At 35.8% G+C, this 15,370-nt stretch overlaps 1 long non-coding RNA gene across 4 annotated transcripts in view; it reads left to right on the plus strand.

The window, feature by feature from the left end:
• The window catches only part of ITCH, a 108,851-nt gene that overhangs the window by 69,667 nt on the left and 23,814 nt on the right, over positions 1–15,370 (plus strand). For all 4 annotated transcript variants that reach the window (XR_002340135.1, XR_002340136.1, XR_002340138.1 and 1 more), the window contains 7 exons: positions 1,316–1,444; positions 3,095–3,167; positions 4,221–4,292; positions 8,023–8,111; positions 10,610–10,769; positions 11,050–11,183; positions 11,504–11,644. This is a non-coding gene — a long non-coding RNA (itchy E3 ubiquitin protein ligase). The remainder of the gene's footprint in view (positions 1–1,315; positions 1,445–3,094; positions 3,168–4,220; positions 4,293–8,022; positions 8,112–10,609; positions 10,770–11,049; positions 11,184–11,503; positions 11,645–15,370) is intronic.

The following is a 15,370-nucleotide window of genomic DNA, read 5'->3' on the forward strand; positions in this document are numbered from 1 at the left end:
GAGAAAAACAAACTGGCTAATATGGAAAAAACTTGGAACACATACTTAATTAGCTAATTGGCTGTCATTATGACAGAATGCACAAATACAAATTGCAAGAGGTGTGTTCAGTGGTTCCCTACTCATTTTAGTGTCGTATTTTGAAATGTAAAAATAAATTTCTTAGACTCATGAGTGACCAGTGTTCATTATATTTTGTTGATGTCTTAATTTTAATATGTAATAAATTAAAATTAAGTCATTTATAAGTGCCTTGTAATCTAGTTCCTATTTTAAAATTTACATGTTACTTACATGGTGAAAAATTATTGCTAGACACACAAGCTGAAATATTTGATAAACATTGGTGCTAGCACTATGAAGGAAGTACTTTAAGAGTCCTGAAGAGAAGAATCAAAACATGGTAGGAGAAGTAATAATAGGTACAATTTGAAGGCTTTACTTCATGAGATTTTTACGTGTATTGTCTTATTTATTCCTTAGTCTTATTACATAGCTATTAGTTCCATTTTATGAACTAAGAAACTGAAGGTCAAAGAGTTTAAGGTCTAAAGACTGGTGTTAAGGAGGTGGGTAGGAATAATCCATAGAAGAGTACTTGAGGAGTTCCTGTCGTGGCACAGCAGAAACAAATCTGACTAGGAACCATGAGGTTGCAGGTTCAATCCCTGACCTCGCTCAGTAGGTTAAAGATCAGGTGCTGATGGGAGCTGTGGTGTAGCCGTACACCATGAAAGCACAGGGTTCATGTAACGAAGTTGCAGGTAGAGTGAAGAGGTAAAACAGATAGGGACCATTGAGGGTAGAGTATAGAGGCAGAATTCAGGCCAAATGGAGGGGTTTAACCATTGCTTAATGGTGAATAGTAATATCACTTTTAGTTGAGAATGGATATGTTCAGATCTCTATTTAGTACCATCAACAATACAGTGTAGAATCAGTGAAACTAGAGGTAGGAAAACCAGCTGGATGGCTATTGTGAAAGTTTAGAAGAGATGAATAAAGCCAAGGTAAGGATGGCGCTGGGGATTCACAACGGTGATGAACATGAAAACTTCCAAGGTATAATTGGCAGAACTTGTTTTAGATAGGTAGGGAATAAAGGCCAAGTAATGGGGAGAAGACTGATGGTTGATGCACTTGTTGACATGTTTAATGTTCCTATAGGATTTGTAGTAAATAATTGGAAAGTACTAGAATAAATGATTTTTTTTAGAACATTTCTACTACATTTATGGGTGGGTATTTTTAGTTTCTGTACTTGGCAAATAAGCAACTCACAATATTCTTTATTTGTTTTCTATGTTTTAAATAGTCAATTAAATGAAAAGCCCTTACCTGAAGGCTGGGAAATGAGATTCACAGTAGATGGAATTCCATATTTTGTGGACCACAATAGAAGAACGACTACCTATATAGATCCCCGAACTGGAAAATCTGCCTTGTAAGTTTTTCCAATATTTTAATTAAAAGTAAAACTCCTTGCTGTTTTTAGCATAGGGAACATATATCCAGTCATTTGTGATAGAATATGATGGAGGATAATATGAGAGAAAAAATGTGTATGTATGTATAACTGGGTCACTTTGCTGTAGAGCAGAAACTTATACAACATTGTAAATCAATTACAATAAATTTTTTTAAAAAGTAAAACTGATTTCAGAGTTCCCACATGGCTCAGCAGGTTAAGGGCCTGATATTGTTGCTGCTATGGCACAGGGTTGTTGTTTTTTTTTTTTCTTCTTTTCCTTCTTAAGACTGTACCTAAGGCAGAAATCACCAAAGGGACAGAAGTAGTCAATAGTGGAGTTTCCTTGTGGTGCAATGATTTAAGAATCTGGTGTCATTGCAATGGCTCAGGTCGCTGCTGTTGCTAGGGTTCAATCCCTGGCCTGTGAACTTCCACATGCCACTGGTACAGCAAAAAAAAAAAAAAAAAGTCAGTGTAAATAGTCCTAGATCTGCTAAAGAAATTGAATTCATCACTATTCCCATAAAGAAAATTCTGGCCTAGATGACTAAAGTGGTAAATTTTATTAAAATTATAGGTAATAAGTAATGCCAATTCTATTCACATTTTTTCATAAAATATAAGAGGTTGGGAATACCTCCCACCTTATTTTATGAGGCTCCTGTAACTGATACCCAAATCAGACAAAAACAGGATAAGGAAATTACTGACTTCCAAACGTAGGTGTCAAAATCTTTAACAAAATAATGGCAAGTTAAGTCCAGCAAGGAGTTCCCGCTGTGGGATCAATGGCATCTCTGGAGTGCTGGGACACAAGGTTCAGTACCCAGCCTGGCACAGTGGATTAAGGATCTGGAATCGCTCCAGCTGTGGTTTGCATCTGATTCTTGGCCTGGGAACCCCACATGCCCTAAGGCCATCAAAAGAGAAAAAAAAAATAGTCCAGCAAGATATTAAAGGGTTACACTATTATCATGTAGAGTTTACCACCGGAATGCAAAGTTGGTTTAATATATAAAAATATATTAATATTTTTAATATATATAACATGATCAACATACAAAAATCAGGAGTTTTTGTCCAAACTCTGATTGGACCCCCTAGCCTGGGAAACCTCCATATTCCACTGGTGCGGCCCTAAAAAACAAAACAAAACAAATCATCTATTTTATACAGTAATGTGTATGTTACACCCACTCTTTCAATTCTTCCCTCAACAGTTGCTTTATTCATTTATTTTTTTTAAATTTTTAGTTAAAAAAATTTTTTTTTCCTTTTTACAGATGCACCTGTGGCATAAGGAAGTTCCTGGGCTAGGGGATGAAATGGAGCTGCAGCTGCCGGCCTTCACTACACCCATCACTCTATGCCACAGCAACATCCCATCCCTAACTGAGCCGAAACAGGAACTCCCCCTCAGTGGCTTTAAAAAGATCATTATTTATTTCTGTTTCTTATGTTAAAACAGTCTTCAGAAGTATTTGTTAAGAAGGAAAAAGGTGGTGTTAGGAATATGGCATACCAGGGCACTTTTGTATTTGACTGGTAAGTACTTAGGGAGTGTGAAATTATGTTTTCCTTAAATACTTTATCATAATGTGTCATATTAACATTCTTTCTCAGAGACAATGGACCCCAGATAGCCTACGTACGGGACTTCAAGGCAAAGGTTCAGTACTTCCGGTTCTGGTGTCAGGTTAGTATTGGGACTGTGTTTCTGTACTCATTTTCTTTTCTTATGTTGCTTATACAGTCTGACTGGGAAAACAATTAACTCAAAGAAAAACAGGTAAAATAGAAGCATTGGAATCTTTTTCCTATTTTTAGGTCAAAGAGAGAGATTTATCACTTAGATAATTTATGGCTTATGTTGTCCAGAAGAATAAATTTGAAACCATTTGAACAAGAAAATGTTGCTACTCATTCCAGTACTCATTGTTTTCAGAATGCAGAAATCTTCAAACAAATGAGTTACATTTTTTTTTCTTTTTTTTTTTTTTCCAGGGCTGGATCCACAGCATATGGAGGTTCCCAGGCTAGGGGTTGAATTGGAGCTGTAGCTGCCAGCCTATACCACAACTCAAGGCTACACTGGATCCTTAACCCACTGAGCAAGGCCAGGGATTGAACCCGCAACCTCATGGATCTTAGTCCAGTTCGTTAACCACTGAGCCATGACGGGAACTCCTGAGTTACTTTTTCTGATGTATGAATTATAGCCAGTCCCTTTCATTATATTATTTGATATAAAGGACTTTGATAGATCCATCCATATGTATCCTTTTGGTACATACCTTAGTGTATATTATATATATAGTTATATTTGAAACAAGTGATGAACTATTTCTGACATATATTTACTGAATTAATGATTTCTTTATGGGGTCTAAATAAATTTAATGCTTTAGTCGAAGTTTTGAATATTTTAAACCCTTGTACATCAAACTGTTGTAATTAACTAGACCCATCCAAGCAAAAAAATTTGAATTAGCTTTTTAAAAATAAAGATTTAACCCATTAAATAATCATTGTGCAAATGAGATCTTGCTTTCTTGTGTTTCTTCTATATCAAGTGATCTATATTAGCATGAATACTCATAAATGCATGGTTAAACATTATTAAATGTAAATTCGTATTCATAGTCTACTTGTTTTTGTAAAGAATAAAGTAAGTAAAACTTTACTCTTTTGGTTTTTTGATAGGCCATTTTAATGGTGAAAGTTGACTTAAGACATTCTTATATTTCAGCAACTGGCCATGCCACAGCACATAAAGATTACAGTGACAAGAAAAACATTGTTTGAGGATTCCTTTCAGCAGGTACTGTTTCATCCATTAAATGGTTTACTCTATGGCTTCCAGTCCAGAACCTTTTGGTGCTGGCACTTTAAAGTGTTTGAAACTTTTTGACTTGGAGTCCTTGAATTTTAAAGTCTGATCTCATTGCCAGATGCTTTAGTATTCAAAATGTAGGAAATGCAGACAGTTGTGTAAGTTCTTTGCCTTTAAAATGTCAGAGTAACTTAGTGTTTATTTTCAGATTTCCATTTCTAATCTCAGTGTTTGATTTGAAATAGATATTTAAGTAAGAAGTAGGATTTTGGTAGACAAAAGTTTGGAAATATCCACGAATATTATTGGATGCAGGTATCAAAGGAAGGGAAGACCATGCTTTTATCTCTTGCATTTTTACAATAAGCATAGTTATTCTTACAATTTAAATATTTTTTTAAACAGTAAAAATGTAATTGGTCATTGATGACAGTATCTATAAATAATATTTTCAGGAGTAGTCAACCAGTGTTTTATTTGTCCTCAGAATCTGAGTTATTTAACATTTGTTTTACAACTTAACCAGCTAACTGCAGCTAAGTATTAACTGACTTTGTTATATTAAAATAACCAGTGAACGTATGTATTAAAATGAAAACATCCAGTTCATTTTTATTTCATGGCCAGATGTGGGATGATTCTTTATTATCAAATCCTTAACCATGATTTTGGTAGCTATAGCTTTAATATGTACCAAACTGAATACAAAGGGAAAAGAGATTGTCTGAGATAGTTGACAGTAGCTGTCTACTTATTTTCAGAAACACTGGTTCTTTACTAATGGATTCTCAGTTGTTAAGACTGAAGCCAGTGAATATCCTGCTAAGTAGGAACAGATAAATTTTTATTTTTTATTTTTTTTAAGATGTCATTTTATTTTCCTAATGTGGGGCTAGATTATGTTTATTTATTCCTTTTCAAAAGAAGAAAACTTATTAAATACACTTACATCTCTGGTTTAAAAATATAATTCCAAAAAAAGCTTTTAAAACAAAAAGCTGTGTGTTCAAATTTAGTACAAATTCATTGATAACAAAACCTGACCTGATTAGACATGAGGCTGTTTATAGTGATTATTTAGCCTAATTAGTGTGAATATTCATGTGATAAGCAGCAGTGTGGATATGTTCACCTACAGGTTGTTGTCCCAAGTTTTGATGGGCTTACTATACTGTGGCAAAACAGTCTATTCACCTTTTTAGAATTAAAAAAAATAACCCAAGTTCAGAAATATTTCCGGTCTCAAGGATTTAGAGAAGAACTTGCTAATGTATATTAGTGATGTAACTGGAAAAAAGTAAAAAGAAATTGAGCTCGAGGGTGATGGAATTATCACAAAACTGGACTGTGATGATGACAGCACAGTTCTTTTTTTTTTTATTACTCATTGAATTTTATTACATTTATAGTTGTACAACAATCATCACAACCCAATTTTATAGCATTTCCATCCCAAACCCCCAGTGCATCCCCCACCCCCCAGCCTGTCTCATTTGGAAACCATAAGTTTTTCAAAATCTGTGAGTAACCTTTCTACAAAGTTCATTGTGTCCTTTTTTTAGGTTCCACATGTAAGTGATAGCATTTGATGTTGGTGTCTCACTGTCTGACTTCACTTATCATGATAATTTCCTCTTCCGTCCACGTTGCTGCAAATTTCCTTCCTTTTAATGGCTGAGTAATATTCCATTGTGTATATGTACCACATCTTCTTTATCCACTCCTCTGTTGATGGACATTTAGGTTGTTTCCATGTCTTGGGTATTGTATAGTGCTGCAGTGAACATTGGAGTACATATATCTTTTCTTTGAGTCATGGTTTTCTCTGGATAGATGCCCAGGAGTGGGATTGCTGGATCAAATGGTAATTCTATTTTTAGTTTAGGAGCAGATAAATTTTTAGAGCAGAGGTTGACTAAGGTTTTTTTAGAGTCATTCTCTTGATCTCAGTAAGATTCCAAGGCCATTCTCTATCACAGTCATTACCTATTTCTAATTTTCTTGTTTGTAACCAGCATACAGTCATTGAGTAGTCAGTCTCTGGTAGGCCAGTTTTTTGGAACATAACTTGCCAGTCTGTTATGATCCTAAACAATGCAAAATGCTGAAAAATGCAAAACATGATTAAATGTCTTTTTACCTTTTGAAACCTAGAGAGTTTTGCTAAATGACAGACCAGATGGTGCAAAAACACCATCCGTTGAATAAATGTGAAGTAAAAACTGAAGAGAAAAATTCGATTATTTTGGAAGAGTGACATATAGCAAAATTAGCATTAGATGTTCATAATAACTATTAGATGACGTTGTTTGGGGGAGTAAGTGTTTTTGTTTTCATAGGATAACTGCTTATGGGGGACATTGCAGGAGAAACATTTTTCCTCCTTCATATTAGACATTTGTTAAAGAGTATTATTTATTTATTTAATTTATTATTTATTTTTTGTCTTTTTGCCTTTTTCTAGGGCCTCGCCCGGGGCGTATGGAGGTTCCCAGGCTAGGGGTCGAATCGGAGCTGTAGCCGCAGGCCTACACCAGAGCCACAGCAGCACCAGATCCGAGCTGCGTCTGCGACCTACACCACAGCCCATGGCAACGCCAGATCCTTAACCCACTGAGCAAGGTCAGGGATCGAACCCACAACCTCATGGTTCCTAGTCGCATTCGTTAACCACTGAGCCACGACGGGAACTCCTAAAGAGTATTATTTAAAGGTATTTTCTCCAGAGGAGTAGCAAACAAGATCAGGGACAGCCTAACAGTTTGAAGAGTGGTCACAGGGACAAGGATTAGCCAGAAGGACTAAGAAATGAATAAAACCTGTAACATTTCTCATTTTCATTGCTGTATTTCTAGCCTGTAGTGTTTGTCGAATATTTGTCATGAGCATTGAATTTTTTGTTACATCTGATATTTTCTTGTTGGGGTGGGATATAATTCATAAACGTGATATATCTGTTTTGTTGAAACTGAGAGAGCCCTAGCACAAGCAAGTCACTTGCTGAGACCTTCTGGATAGATAAATACGGTTGCTCATTCTTATCCTTTCATAAAATAGTGTCATGGAATGGACTTTTTTCTATCCAAGCCCTGTCCTTTTTTTCTCCTAAGAGTAATTAATATTTGCTATATTCTACTGGCCCAGTTTTGGGCAAGTAATTAAATACTTTTAAAAAGTAAGAACCCAAATGACCTATACGTTGTAGCTCAGTAATGGTACTGTCCTTCAACTATGAAGATGATCTTATTAACCACTGTAGTAAAATATAAAATTTGAATAGTTTTTCAGGTTTCCTCTGAAAATGAGTTTCCAGGTTAATTATTTTCTCTTTCATTTCCAAATTAACCAGTTAACTATTATGTGTACCTTTGGGCTATAAAACAGACCCAAACCTACCCAACCACAAAAGGACCTAACTTTTGCTCATAGCCACAAATTGTTCTGCTCTAAGCAAGTGAGAGAAGCAACTTTATGTCAGTAGTAGGATCATTTAAAAGCAAATTACATACTTATAAAGTATATGTACAATTTATAAAATATGGTGAAACTTTGCTATATTTTCTATATGTGTGGTGTTGACCAACCCTCAGATAACATTCTGTTTCATAGGTAATTTTAAGTTATTTATAATGAAAGAGATTTCAGACCTTCTAAGTGGTAGAAGGTGTTTCTACTTTTGCCAGTCTATCACTTCTTTTTTTTTCTTTTTTTTTGGTAGATAATGAGCTTCAGTCCCCAAGATCTGCGAAGACGTTTGTGGGTGATTTTTCCAGGAGAAGAAGGTTTAGATTATGGAGGTGTAGCAAGGTAGTGATAATATGAATACTCAGAACTTAGTTCCTTTCCTACAAAGGTATCATTACACTTTGCTTGCAAGTATTATTTTCTCAATTTTCTATTTCAGGAAAATGAAATGTAGGACATTATTATATCTTTATTCTGAAACTATAAAATTTCTAGAAATATCAGTTCAGTGTTACTGCTGGTCGATTCACCCATATCACTCATTTAATCCTTAGGATAATTCTTGAGAATATTTTACAGTTAATGATAAGACTTAGAGACTCACCAGCCACATAACTTTTGCTCATAGCCACAAATTATTGCACAGCCTAAGTGCAAGCTTTGCACCATCAAACTAGAAGCCGGTGTTCAGTCTACCACCTCATATCTGTTCCACAGAGCATGCAAGGCCATATAGTTTTCAGGTCACTTACCCCATCACAGATTCCCGATATAGGTGACAGTCATTCAATTCCCAATTGAGAATATATAAGGTTGTATAAAATAGGAGTTCAAATTTTAAATTCTCCTTTCTTTATATTGGAGCTTCTAATCAAACTCTAGAAGATAGGCTCAAGCAAGAAATTGCTTTGCTGGAGTTCCTATTGTGGCTCAGTAGGTTAAGGACCTCATGTTGTCTCCATGAGAATGTGGATTTGATCCTTGGCTGGCTCAGTGGGTTGAGGATCCAGTGTTGCTGTAAGTTGTGGTGTAGGTTGGAAAGGTGGCTCAGATCCGGTGTTGCAGCTCCAATTGACCCCCTAGCCTAGGAACTTCCATATGCTATAGGTGTGGCCATTAAAAAGAAAAAACAAAAGAAATTGCTTATTTCATAACAGTATATCACACTAGGTTAAAAAATTGCACAGCATTGGCAGTATGTAAAGCCAGGGACTTTAGAGTCAAGATAGGATTTGATCATTTTTCTGCACTCATTAGTATGATTCAGGGCAAGTGTCTTCATCTGTAAAAGAAGAATAGTTCTTTTTTTTTTTTTTTTTTTTTTTTTGTCTTTTTGCTATTTTTTGGGCCGCTCCCAAAGCATATGGAAGTTCCCAGGCTAGGGGTCCAATCGGAGCTGTAGCCACCGGCCTACACCAGAGCTACAGCAACGCGGGATCCGAGCCACGTCTGCAACCTACACCACAGCTCACCGCAACACCGGATCCTTAACCCACTGAGCAAGGCTGGGGATCGAACCTGCAACCTCATGGTTCCTAGTCAGATTCGTTAACCACTGCGCCACAACGGGAACTCCAAAAGAATAGTTCTGTCTACTTTTCTAGGATTATTGTGAAGAGGAAAAATACTGTTTATTAATATGCTAGTTCAGACCCTGAGTCTTTGTGTTGTCACTAACTGGTTGGCTGCATTTTAGTGGTGTTTTCCTAGGTTGTGTTTCATAGCTCACATTCAAAATGTGTGGAGTAATTACAGGTACATGGTAATATTAGTAAAAACATTTACTCTTGTATAAGTTAAAGATAATAAAGGTGAGGTCAATCATTCTTTTTTTTTTTTTTTTTTTGTCTTTTCTAGGGCCGCACCTCGGCATATGGAGGTTCCCAGGCTAAGGGTCTAATTGGAACTGTAGCCGCCAGCCTACTCCAGAGCCAGAGCAACACGGGATCCGAGCCACTGCATCTGCCACTTACACCACAGCTCATGGCAACACCAGATTCTTAACCCACTGAGCAAGGCCAGGGATCAAACTTGCAACCTCATGCTTCCTAGTTGGATTTGTTAACCACCGAGCCACGATGGGAACTCCAATCATTCATTCTTAATTAGAAAATCAAATTGCAGTATTAAAAGTATAAGCAGGATTATAACCAGAGGCTATAAACCAATAGGAAAAGAAGTCTCAGGCACAGGCTGATACCACATGAATTGCCTGACATTGCCCCTGTGTACTATTCTACAAGATTCATCCATGTTACATGGTAACTATGATCTTACATTAGCGTTGGTTGGTATTTTCACAGCAACCTTCTCAGAGTATTTTCCTGATTTCTTGAATTAAGTGTTTTATTGCCTCTCTGAAATTGGAAGGTTTTTCCTATTTAAGATTTAGAGAGCAGTGGCACTTAATGAGCATCACTGAGGGGCTTGGTAATGGATGGAATAATGCTAGATTTGTGTCAGCTGCTCTAATCACATGGGTCAACAGTGAATTTTCAACTTGCCTATGTACCGTATTTCATTGATTCTAAGACTAAAATTTTCACATACCTGAAATTGAGATGTGCATCACAATTAGAAGAACATCCTTTTAGTAGTTTTAAGTAATGTTGTCTTTAAAGTTAATAATGTCTTAGAGTCTTTGAAATAAAATAAGCAGTGTGTAAACATCTCTGTAAAATAGATGTCACTTTACACCAAAGCAGTAAAAATCAACATGAGATTAGAGAATTATTATCACCTGAGGAGCATAGATTCCTGAGAACTTTGTAGTGCTGCTCTTTGATTTGTTGGCATGGTTACTTAAAGATATTTCATACTAAATTTTCTTTTGGTTACAGAGAATGGTTCTTTCTTTTGTCACATGAGGTGTTGAACCCAATGTATTGCCTGTTTGAATATGCAGGAAAGGATAACTACTGCTTGCAGATAAACCCTGCTTCTTACATCAATCCAGATCACCTGAAATATTTTCGTTTTATTGGCAGGTTTATTGCTATGGTAAGTGCTCGTGGAGAATTGTGTTTGCTTTAATTCAGCAATACCTAAGCATTGTTTCTTTAAAATTTCTCGTCTGAAATTAATTTTCTCAACATTTGTCTAAGATTGGACTTGTTATATCTGCCCTTTTCCCAGAAATATTCCATCACAATCATATGACCGGAGTTGTTTGTTTTGCCGGGGGTGGGTGGGGATTGAATGAAGAACTCATCTAACATTCTGAAACACAGTGACTAAGGTATAAAATTATTTTAAATCATTTCGTTTTCCTCTTGTATAGGCTCTATTCCATGGGAAGTTCATAGACACAGGTTTTTCTTTGCCATTCTATAAGCGTATCTTGAACAAACCAGTTGGACTCAAGGATTTAGAATCTATTGATCCAGAATTTTATAATTCTCTCATCTGGGTTAAGTAAGTTTGTTTTCATTTAATTTATCAAAATATAGTCTATCTGCTTTCATTATGGTGTTGGTAGCTTATTCAAACCGTAGGCATGTAGTTATTTTACTGATGTTAAATGGTTTATAATGAACTTGTCTCATTCACTGGGATTAATTTTACAACAATATACCCAATATCTTAGACAAGAATATGACTTTAGATCCTGATGTTCCAATTTTCTTATTGATTCTTATGTTACAGTTTAAAAATAATTATTTAAGAACACAGTCCTTTAGTTAAAAACTCTTACATGATTAATTAGTGTAACAGTGTTACTTTGATTTGTACAGAGAAAACAATATTGAGGAATGTGGTTTGGAAATGTATTTCTCCGTTGATAAAGAAATTTTAGGTGAAATCAAGAGTCATGATTTGAAACCCAATGGTGGCAATATTCTTGTAACAGAAGAAAATAAAGAGGAATACATCAGGTAAGAGAGAATGCTTATTTTGATATAGTCTCTAGCCTTTCTGTTGGACTTAAAGTACATTAATAATTGCTTAGTAAGACTAGTGGACAGTATTTCAAAAAATACTTGCCTTTTTACTAATAATTATGAGAACTGATCTGTATGTATTAGACTGTTTAGGACACAGTTGACCACCTCCTACCTTATAAGTACATTGATAGAGGGACACTTTTATCTGGTTATAGTCGTGGAGCAGGAATCTGATATATTTAATTTGAGCCTTGATGGTTGGGAAGTATTCAGTTATGTAGAAATAAGAGCAAAAGTTATGTGCGGAGATATGTAGGCTAGACAAGGCACAAAAAGTAAATAGAGAAGAGTTGCCATGGTCTTTAGTGCTGTCAGGTAGCTCAGAGCTGGTGGCCCTTTCTGTGATGTCCTGCATTTCAGAAGCCAGAGAAAGTGAATCCTTCGAAGATGTGGAGTCTGATAAGTTATGATAACCCTTAAGTGAGCACTTAGAGCTATAGCCAGTGGTAGATGTAGAGCCAGATTAGAAGAAATTAAGTACTAAATTCAGTAGTGGTTTATTCTTTTTAACAAGCCTGGCAGCAAAGCCATGAGAAGTCGGTTGGATGTTTGTGGATGCAGCAAGTTAGACTATTTGTTCTGTAGATTAATGCAAACTGTAAACCTTACATAGAATTAGTCTACTGGGTGCTAATGGGTTTTATAATCCCTTTCTGGTATATTTCAGTTTAACCAGAATTTTGAAGATTTTTATAAAGTGGTAGAAAAAAATTTGGTTGTATAGAACTTTGATTTTTCTCCAGAAGTGGAAGTTTAAAGGGTAGAAGCAGTGCTGGATCACTTTTTAAAATACCAATTCTGTAACTACATTGCTATGTGACAGCATGTCATTGAAAAGAATCTCAAAATTATATGGAGATTGTTTTCATGGGGAATACTGGAAGAGCAGGTAAAAACTTTTAAATGATTGTTTTATTAGTGTATTCTCTTAGACTCTGCATTAGTTCATACCTTTTGTCTCAAGAGTTGTTAGTTCACTCGCATCCTCTCAACACCAATTCTATCAGATTAGCATGAGATTTCATATTGCTACTTCTTGAGTTTTAGTTTCTGGGTCTCTTGCCTACCTTTCTACTTTAAAATATTTAATGTGTCCTTTCCAGATTTCTTGTGATTAGTCTTTGAATTGTATATCTTCCACCATCTTTTTTTTTTTTGGTCTTTTTCAATCCTTTGTCTTTCTGTTCAAAGTATATTTCTTGGAGTTCCCATTGTGGCTCAGCAGGTTAAGAATCTGACTAGTGTTCGTGAGGTTGTGGGTTCCATCCCTGGTCTCACCCAGTTACTTAAAGGAACTGTGTTGCTGTGAGCTGTGGTGTAGGTTGCAGATGCAACTTGGATCTGGCATGGTTGTGGCTGTGGCTGTGGCTGGCAGTTCCAAATCAACCCCTAGCTTGGGAACTTCCATGTGCTACAGATGTGCCCCCCAAAAGTATGTTTCTTATTCATAGCATATTCTTTTTTTTTTTCTTTTTTACGTATATGATTTTTTTTTCATTATAGGTGGTTTATAGTGTTCTGTCAAGTTTCTGCTGTACAGCATGGTGACACAGTTACACATACATATATGGATTCCTTTTTCTTATATTATCATGCTCCATTATAAGTGACTAGATACAGTTCCCAGTGCTACACAACATTGCTTATCCATTCCAAAAGCAATAGTCTGCATCTATTAACTCCAAGTTTCTAGTCCATCCCGCTCCCTCCTCCTCCCCCTTAGCAACCACGAGTCTATTCTCCCAAGTCCATGATTTTCTTTTTTGTGGATAGGTTCATTTGTGCCATACATTAGATTCCAGATACAAGTGATAATCATATGGTATTTGTCTTTCTCTTTCTGACTTACTTCACTCAGTATGAGAGTCTCTAGTTCAATCCATGTTGCCGCAAATGGCATTGTTTTGTTCTTTTTCATGGCTAAGTAGTATTCCATTGTGTGTATATACCCCATCTTCCTAATCCAGTCATCTCTCATGGACATTTAGGTTGTTTCCATGTCTTGGCTATTGTGAATAGTGCTGCAATGAATGCGGGTGCATGTGTCTTTTTCAAGGGAAGTTTTGTCCTCATATATGCCCAAGAGTGGGATTGCTGGGTCATATGGTAGTTCTGTGTGTAGTTTTCTAAGGTACTTCCGTACTGTCTTCCATAGTGGTTGTACCAGCTTACATTCCCACCAACAGTGCAGGAGGTTCCCTTTTCTCTACACCCCCTCCAGCATTTATTTGTGGACTTATTAATGATGGCCATTCTGACTAGTGTGGGGTGGTATCTCATGGTAGTTTTGATTTGCATTTCTCTAATAATCAGTGATGTTGAGCATTTTTTCATGTGTTTTCAAATGTTGGCCATTTGTGTTTCTTTTGCCTATTTTTCAATTGGATTGTTGGCTTTTTTGGGTTGAGTTGTATAAGTTGTTTGTATACTTTAGAGATCAAGCCCTTGTCAGTTACATCATTTGAAATTATTTTCTCCCATTCTGCAGGTTGTCTTTTAAGTAAGCCTTAAGCATATTCTTAAGTCTTACTATCATTATTCAGTCTGATAATCTTTACTTTTCATTGTAGTTAATACATTTAAATTTAATGTTATTACTGGTAGGATTGGACCTAAGTCTGCCACCTTGCTACTTAACTTGTTTCTTATTTTCTTCCAGTTTCTTTTGTTCCTCCTTTCCTGCCCTGTTTTGTATTAATAAGAGTAATATCTAGTTTTCTTTTTCTATCTCTTTTTTTTTTCTTAAGCGCCTCACCTTAGGCATATGTAAGTTCCTGGGCTAAGGGGTTAAATCTGAGCTACCACCATCCACAGCAACACCAGACCTGAGCTGTGTCTGTGATCTATACCATAACTCAAAGCAATGCCAAATCATTAATCCACTGAGTACAGCATGGGATGAAAGCTGCATCCTCATGGATACTAGGATTTGTTTCCCCTGAGCCACAGGGGAACTCCACCTTTTCACTTTTTTAATGATTGCTCTAATGGATATATGTGTGCTTCCTTAATACTCATAATTAATATTATACTAATATGTTAATGTATGTAACACTAACTTGTAATTAATATAGCACTTGTACACTATAAGAGGCTCATAATAATGTAATTCTATTTATCTCTTTTTAGCATTTGTGCCACTACTGTTTTATTTGTAACCACATAATACCATATTCTTGATTTAAGCAATCAATAGATTTTTAAAGACTTTAGAGAATAATATTGTTTTATATTTACTCACCATTACCATTTCTTACTCTCATCATTTCTTTCTGCAGATTCATTTTTTTTCTACCTGGGATCATTTCCCTTCAGCTTTGTAAACTTTATCTTTTCTCTTAATGTGTGCCTGGTGGCAGTAAATTCTCAGCTTTAATTGAGAAACATCTGGTTATATCACCTTCAGTTTTTTTTTTTTTTTTCTTTTTTGGTTCTGCCTTACAATTTTTATTTTTATTTATTTATTTTATTTATTATTTATTTTTTTAATTTGTGCTTTTTTTTAATTACTCAAATGAATTTATCACATCTGTGGTTGTATAATGATCATAATCTGATTTCACAGGATTTCCATCCCACAGCCCAAGTACATACCCCCACCCCCTAAACTGTCTCCTCTGGAGACCATAAGTTTTTCAATGTCTGTGAGTCAGCATC

The sequence above is a fragment of the Sus scrofa genome, chromosome 17 (genome assembly GCF_000003025.6).
Source record: "Sus scrofa isolate TJ Tabasco breed Duroc chromosome 17, Sscrofa11.1, whole genome shotgun sequence".
In the NCBI taxonomy this organism is placed as follows: domain Eukaryota; kingdom Metazoa; phylum Chordata; class Mammalia; order Artiodactyla; family Suidae; genus Sus; species Sus scrofa.